At 43.5% G+C, this 7,642-nt stretch overlaps 1 pseudogene; it reads right to left on the bottom strand.

Moving 5' to 3' along the window:
* Window positions 1–762: 762 nt before the first annotated feature.
* On the bottom strand, window positions 763–1,415 carry LOC113605662 (UPF0193 protein EVG1 pseudogene; annotated as a pseudogene).
* Window positions 1,416–7,642: the final 6,227 nt, after the last annotated feature.

Raw genomic sequence — 7,642 nt, 5'->3', positions numbered from 1 at the left:
TGTCCATTTCTTCCAGGTTGTCCATTTTATTGGCATATAGTTGCTTGTAGTAATCTCTCATGATCCTTTGTATTTCTGCAGTGTCAGTTGCTTCTGTTTTTAATTTAATTGATGTCTGCTTTCTCTTATTTCTTTCCTTCTGCTTGCTTCAGGTTTAATTTGCCCTCCTCCTCCTCCTTTTCTTTTCTTCTTCTTTTTTTTTTCATGTTAAATATGTTTTATTAGCCAGTTGATCATACTGGTTAAATATTTGCCCCAAACTGTAAGAAGTCAAATAAGTAGGTCCTAAGACAGGTAGGAGGAAAAGAATCATATTCATTACTAAGTTCAGGAAAACTAATGTGCTGGACACAGGGACACGCAGTCGGGGAGGCGGAGGGAAGGGGGCCCAGTGGATGCCCTTAGACACACACCCAAGATGGTGAGACTTGGATCCTTTCTTTCACTGTGTGTGTGGCTCTTTCCCCAAGAAAAGAGTCACTGTGTGTGTGTATGTGTCTGTATTTGTGACTGGTCTCAGAGGCTCAGCTGACTGAGAATCCTGGGCAGAGTCTCAAGGAGAATCAGCTCATTTTCTGAGACACGGTCCATTTTCTAGGGTGCTATCTATGTCCAGGGTACCCTAGGTGGGGGCAGTGCTATACAACCATTTACATGGCTGAAGGCTGGGGTGGGTGGGCTGACCTGGGGATGACCCTGCTTGGCAAGGGGGTGGGCTCCAGTGGTGGAGGTTGGGTTCCCCCGCTCCCCTCCGGAGGCAGATTAAGTGGTGGCAAGAGCCTTCCTAAGTTCCTCACTCCTCTTGTGGTCAAGGTCTTCCATTTCCTGTAGTTTCTGGGAGATTTCAGTAAGGATGAGACCTCGGTACTGTCTGCGCTGCCCTAGGGCCTCCATGTCAGCCAGGAATTCTTTCCTCTCCTGGATTTCCTTCACGAATTCTTCACACCGGTCCAGCTCAGGGGCCGGGCCCTCCTGTCGCATAGGAGGGGCTTTCTTTTCCATTCCTCTGGCTCTTTCCTGGTGGCAAAAATATTTCGGAGTCTTCGCTTCTCCTTCTCCAGATCTCGGGTGGCTTGAGGCTTCAGCTGCTCCCGGCTGTAGGCCCCGTTGTCTTGGCACAGGCTGGCAGTCCGGAGGTGGGACCGGGCAGCCTGGATGGGAGGCAAGCAGATGGCTGAGGCCGGCGGCTTGGAAGGCAAGACCCTCTAGCTGGAAGTTGGGCTGCACTGTAGGGGGAGAGTGTCTCCTCGTTTCATGGTGTCCATGATGTGGCGCTGTTGGAAGTGTGTCAGTTTGGATTCCTTCAACATCACTCTGAGCAGCTCGCAGGTCCCTGGGGTGTAAGTGGCTGGCTTGGGGCAGCGCCAGAACCCAGTTCCTTTGGTCACTGTCTCCACCCTCTCCTGGGAAGCCATGGGAGGGCTCCTAAGTGTTTCAGATTCTTCCTGGAAGTAGACCAGGAGTCAGAAAGCCTAATCTTTGTCTCCCGCTTCTGAAGATTCTGGGTAAGTCAGTTCCATCACTCTTGGTCTCTGCATCAGAGGTTGCAAACTGGTGGTACCCAAGCTGGATTTGACCCATAAATAGATTTTGTTTGGCCTCCTAAAAGCTTAATTTATTAAATCAACTTTTTTTCTTGTGGGGGGGATAACATTTAAAAATCAGGCTATTTCACACAAAAAAGTGGCAGTCCAGTGGTTAGGACTCTGTGCTCTGTCAAGGGCCTGAGCCTCATGGGGTCGTTCTTAGGATTAAACAAATTACTAGGACAGAGCCTTACATAGTATACACTCAATAAATGTTAGTTACTATTTATTAAATTACCTACTTGACCTCTCTCAGCATTTGAATTGGGACTACTTTTTTCCACCTCTGTTCTTCTGGTGTTAGAACCAGCTCTCTGCTTTCCTTTTTTTTTTGTTTTTTCCTGGTTCTAGAACCAGAGCTCTGCTTTCCTTTCTTTTTCTTTCTCTCTTCTTTTTTCCCCCTTTTTTCTTATACTTCAATTTTTTTCTCTCTCTCTTTTTAAATTTTTTTTAATTTATTTTTTTTCTGTGTTGGGTCTTTGTTGCTGCGCGTGGGCTTTCTCTAGTCGCGGTGAGTGGGGGGCTACTCTTCGTTGCGGTGCGCGGGCTTCTCATTGTTGGTGGCTTCTCTTGTTGCGGAGAACGGGCTCCAGGCACATGGGCTTCAGTAGTTGTGGCACACGGGCTCAGCAGTTGTGACTCGCGGGCTCTAGAGTGCAGGCTCAGTAGTAGTGGCGCACGGGCTTAGTTGCTCCTCGGCACGTGGGATCTTCCCGGACCAGGGCTCGAACCCGTGTCCCCTGCATTGGCAGGCGGATTCTTAATCACTGCACCACCAGGGAAGTCTTCTCTTTCTGTTTCCACTGTTTTTCTGGTTTAGAGCCAGATCTCTGCTTTTTTTCTTTTTTCTTTCTAATATTTTATTTCCTCTCCCCCACCCCCACCCATTTTCCTGTTCCATATTTCTACATGCTTTACAGGATCCCTTTGAGTGGTCTCTGCACCAACCCTTAATCCCCACATGTCAAAACAGATTTCCTTTCTCCTACTTACATAAATAAGATGCTGTCCAGGCTTCCAGGTAGTGAAGTATTTTCTCTTCTTCACACCCCACAACCATTCCCTTTTTGCACTGCCAATTTTTTTTTTTTTTTCCTTTTCCGTTCTCTGATTTAAAACTGCATTTGGGTGTTGGAACGAGCCCTGTCTGGGTCCTGGCCCAGGCTTAGCCATTAAATCACGGAATAACCTTGGTCAACTATATCCCTCTCTCTGGTTTTCCTTTTATTTCTTCATCTGTAACATGAGTGGGCTTGATTGTTTGAGATGTGATGATCAGCCTTGCTCTAAAATTCTGATTTCTTCTTGCTCCTCTGTGCCAGCCTTTAGAGATATATGGGATGAATCCTCATTACCCTCTTTTCTTTCCTGCCCTTCTATTGCCCTTCATCCATCACTTCTCCTCCCAATTTTACCTTTGTTTCTCATTCCAAGGGTTCCAGGAGATTCTTCATCCTCAGCACACCTCCCTCAGCAGAACGTAAGTAATGCAAAGGGCTTTCCAGACTTCCTAAGGGCGGGACTGAATTTTGGATGACCTACTTATGTTGCCTGGGAAACGAATTTTCTAGAGAAACCAAGGACTAACAGTGAAACTGATTAGCTGGTTTACAACACGCGGGATAACTGTGTGACTGATGACTGAGTGCCTTGTAGGGGGATTAACTTATTAAGAGGCTGATCTACAGGGAGCCTAATTTGACTGATTAACAGGGCAGGCTGTGAAGGGGGCGGATGATCTGATTAGCTGATTAAATGATTTACGAGGGGACTAACTGCTGACTCATCAGGGCGCTAGCCTGATCCTCCATCGACACACCGATTGGCGATCTTACTGATATTGGTGACCCCCTAGTTCCCCTTCAGGCTGACTGGGTGACCCACTTGGTGGCAGGCTGACAAATACAGAGACAGGCTCCCAGTGAACTGGCTGGCTAGTTGGTGAGCTAGCTCTCAGGGAGCCTCCCAATCTGATCCAGAATTGGCCTTTCTGACTAAGGGGATCTCGGGGGCCTCTCAGACTGGACAGCCACCTTGGGAGACCTCACTGACGTCGTAGCTGCCTAGCTGCCCAAGGTCACTCGGACTGACAGAGATGCCCTACTTTCATGGAAGCCCAGTTTGGACAGTCCCAACGCAGGTTCTACACTCAATAACTGACGGGAAAGCCAACAGGCCCAGCGCAGCCCCGTGAGGCCCCGTGAGACCCCGCGGGACCTGATGCCCTGGCCTGTCTGCAAGTGGAAGGCTGCAGCTCAGTGCCACGTGGAAACTACTCTGGATCCAGGCTGTGTGCCTCCTGCGCATGCGCTGTACGCATCTACCTGGCAGCCAATCAGCTACTGCATGGGCCTCTTTCATAGCCAATCAGCGACTGCATGGATTAGTAGTCCACAGCCAATCAATGAGGCAGATGAAGCTTTGGGAGTTGATGCACAGCTGCAAGAGCCAATCAGGAGCTGAAAGCACATGCCCCGCCCCCTTTGTGTGTTGGGGGGCCTGGTGGGGGAAGAGGATCAAGCTTCAGGGCTTGAGCCAATCAGTAGTGTGGGTGGTGCTATGGAAATTTAGGAGCCAATTTTCTTCTCAGAGAAGTCTTTTTTGACCATGTTCATGGAAACCATTGGGGGGGGGGTGGCAAATTAGGAGTTTGGGATGAACAGATACACATTACTATATATAAAATAGATAAACAACAAGGACCTACTGTATAGCACAGGGAACTATATTGAATATCTTGTAATAAAGTATAATGGAAAAAAATCTGAAAAAAAAATAGTCACTTTGCTGTACACCTGAAACTAACACAACATTGTAAATCAACTATACTTCAATAAAAAAAATTTCAAAAACAAAAAACACTCTACCCTCACCCTGATGGCTTTCATTCACACACACACACACACACACACACACACACACACACACACACACACCTTCCAGAATTCTGATTGGGATTTCATTGAATTAACAGATGAATTTGGGGACAATTTGACCAGGAACACGGCACAATATTCTTTTTAAAAACTGTGATAGGCCTTTTCTCACCTTCTGAGATGGCCCACACTATGTCTGTGTTTCTCTCTAAATAAATCCATTTCTTACCTTAAAAAAACATTGTGATAAAATATACATTACATAAAATTTATCATTTTAATCATTTCCTAGTGTATAATCGAGTGTCACTAAGTACATTCACATTGCTGTGCAGCCGTCACCTCTATCCATCTCCAGAAAACTTGCCATCATCCCAAATTCAAACTCTGTAACCACTAAACAGTACCTCCCATTCCTCTCTCCCCTCAACCCCTTGTAATCACCATTCTACTTCCTTTCTCTAGGAATCTGACTAGTCTAAGTACCTCATATAAGTGGGACCACATAATATTTATCCTTTTGTGATTGGCTTATTTCACTTAGCATAATGTTTTCAAGCTTCATCCATGTTGTAGCATGCGACAGGATTTCTCTCCTTTTTAAGGCTGAATAGTATTCTGGTGTGTGTGTATGTATGTATATATATATATATATATATATATATATATATATATATATATATGCCACATTTTGTTTATCCATTCATCTGCCAATAGACACTTTGGTTGTTCCACCTTTTGGTTATTGTGATGTTGCTACTATGAACATTGGTTTACAAATACCTGTTTGAGTCCTTGCTTTCATTTCTTTGGGGTATATACCCAGAAGTTGGGTATATACCCCAAAGACTACCCATTTCTTTGGGGTATATACCCAACAACCTCCCTATTTTTTCTTTCTTTGATAATAGCCATCCTAATAGGTATGAAGTAATATCTCATTATGACTTTTATATCTTCTTTGGAGAAACGTCTATTCAAGTCTTTGACATTTTAAAAAATTGGATCATTTGTATCTGTTGAGTTGTAGGAGCTCTTTATATCTTGTAGATGTTAATCCTTTTGCAGAGATATGATTTGCAAATATTTTCTCCCATTCTGTGTGTTGCCTTTTCACTATGTTGATAATGTTACTAGATACACAAATGTTTTTAATTTTGGTGAAGTCCAATTTTTTCACTTTTCTTTTGTTGTCTCTGTTTCACTGTCATATCTAAGGAATATTGGTCTGTAGTTTCATTTTCTTGTAGTCTCTTTGTCTGGCTTTGGTATCAGGGCAACGTTGGCCTCAAAGAATGAGTTAGGAAGTGTTCCCTCCTCTTTGATTTTTTGGAAGAGTTTAATAAAGATTGGTGTTAATTCTTCTTTAAATGTTTGGTAGAATTCATTCATGAAGCCATCTGGTCCTGAGCTTTTCTTTGTTGCGAGGTTTTAAATTATTGATTCAGTCTTATTACTAGTTATAGGTCTATTCAGATTTTCTATTTCTTCATGATTTAGTCTTAGTAGATTGTGTGTTTCTAGGAGTTTATCCATTCATCTGGGTTACCCAATTTGTTGCTATACAATTGTTAATAGTACTCTCACAATCTTTTTATTTTTTTTTAGAATCAGTAGTAATATTCTCACTTTCATTTCTGATTTTTGTAATTTGAGTCTTTTCTCTTTCATTCTTAGTTGATCTAGTTAAAAGTTGGTCAGTCTTGCACTTCCCTGGTGGTACAGTGGTTAAGAATCTGGCTGCCAATGCAGGGGACATGGGATTGAGCCTTGGTCGGGGAAGATTCCACATGCTGCAGAGCAACTAAGCCCGTGCACCACAACCATGGAACCTGCGCTCTAGAGCCTGCGAGCCACAACTACTGAGCCCACGTGCCACAACTACTGAAGCCCTCATGCCTAGAGCCCGTGCTCTGCAGCTAGAGAAGCCACCACAATGACAAGCCCACACACTGCAACGAAGAGTAGCCCCCACTCACTGCGACTAGAGAAAGCCCACACGCAGCAATGAAGACCCAACATAGCCAAAAATTAAATAAATAAATTTATATGAAAAAAGTTGGTCAGTCTTGTTGATCTTTTCAAAGAATTAACTTTGTTTTGTTGATTTTTTCTATTGCTTTTCCATTCTCTTTCATTTATCTCGATTCTAATCTTTATCATTTATTTCCTTCTGCCATCTTTAGGTTTCGTTTTGTTTTGCTTCTCTAGCTTCTCAATCTGTAAAATGATGTGGCTTGTTTGAGAGCTTTCTTCGTTTTGAATGTAAGCGTCTGCAGCTCTACATTTTTCTTTTAGCACTGCTTTGACAGCATCCCATAAATTTTGGTATGTGTTTCGGTTTTCATTTGTCCCAAGGTATTTTCTAATTTCCCTGGTGATTTCTTTTTACACTCTTGATTGTTGAAGAGCGTGCTGTTTAATTTCCACATATTCGTGAATTTTCCAGTTTCCTTTCTGTTATCGATTTCTAGTTTTAGTCCACTGTGATTGGAAGAGATGCTTTGTATGATTTCCATATTTTAAACTTTATTAAAACTTGTTTTTTAACAAAGAGACGTTTCCTTTTCCCTGTTGCAATAATCCCATTCCCCTTATTGCAGTAATCGTTTTGAACAAACTCTCTTTTTATCTTAATCCAGATTTGTTTTTTGTGTGACAGACTGAAGGAGGAAGTCCAGCCTCCTCAACATGGCTACAAAGTCTTTGGAGAGCAGAGACCAGTCAAAGTTTCTAGGGATGTGACCTCACCTTGTCTCCTTTACCCCAGGACTCACTACTGTGCACTGATCTCTCTTGCCCAGACAGCTGCCAGAGTGTCTCCCACCTCCTTGTTTTATACCTGATGTTATTACTACCTGGGCTGCTTTGCATTTTCTCTGCTTGGCCAACTCCTACTTTTCTCTTAATACCCTATGTCCATCTTGATAGGAACCACATCACACTGTGTTTTAATAGGTTACGTATTTCTGTTCCTTCCCCAAACCTTACCCCATGAACTTGAACTCCTCTGAGGCAGAAACTGTATCTTCTTCCTTTTGTTATTCTTGGTGTATGGTAGAATGCAGATTGGGAACAACAACAAAAAGAAGTCTGGGGAACAAAGAAATGAGGAACAAAGGTAGGAATTTCCCACAGCTCCTCTCATGAATGCGAGGCAAAGGAACTGAAACGCACTTA

Source organism: Aethalodelphis obliquidens, unplaced genomic scaffold, assembly GCF_003676395.1.
Source record: "Aethalodelphis obliquidens isolate GAN/ISIS:26980383/991018 unplaced genomic scaffold, ASM367639v1 scaffold43, whole genome shotgun sequence".
In the NCBI taxonomy this organism is placed as follows: Eukaryota; Metazoa; Chordata; class Mammalia; order Artiodactyla; family Delphinidae; genus Aethalodelphis; species Aethalodelphis obliquidens.
Note: the sequence above shows the minus strand (reverse complement) of the source record. Positions and strands in the feature narration are given on the sequence as shown.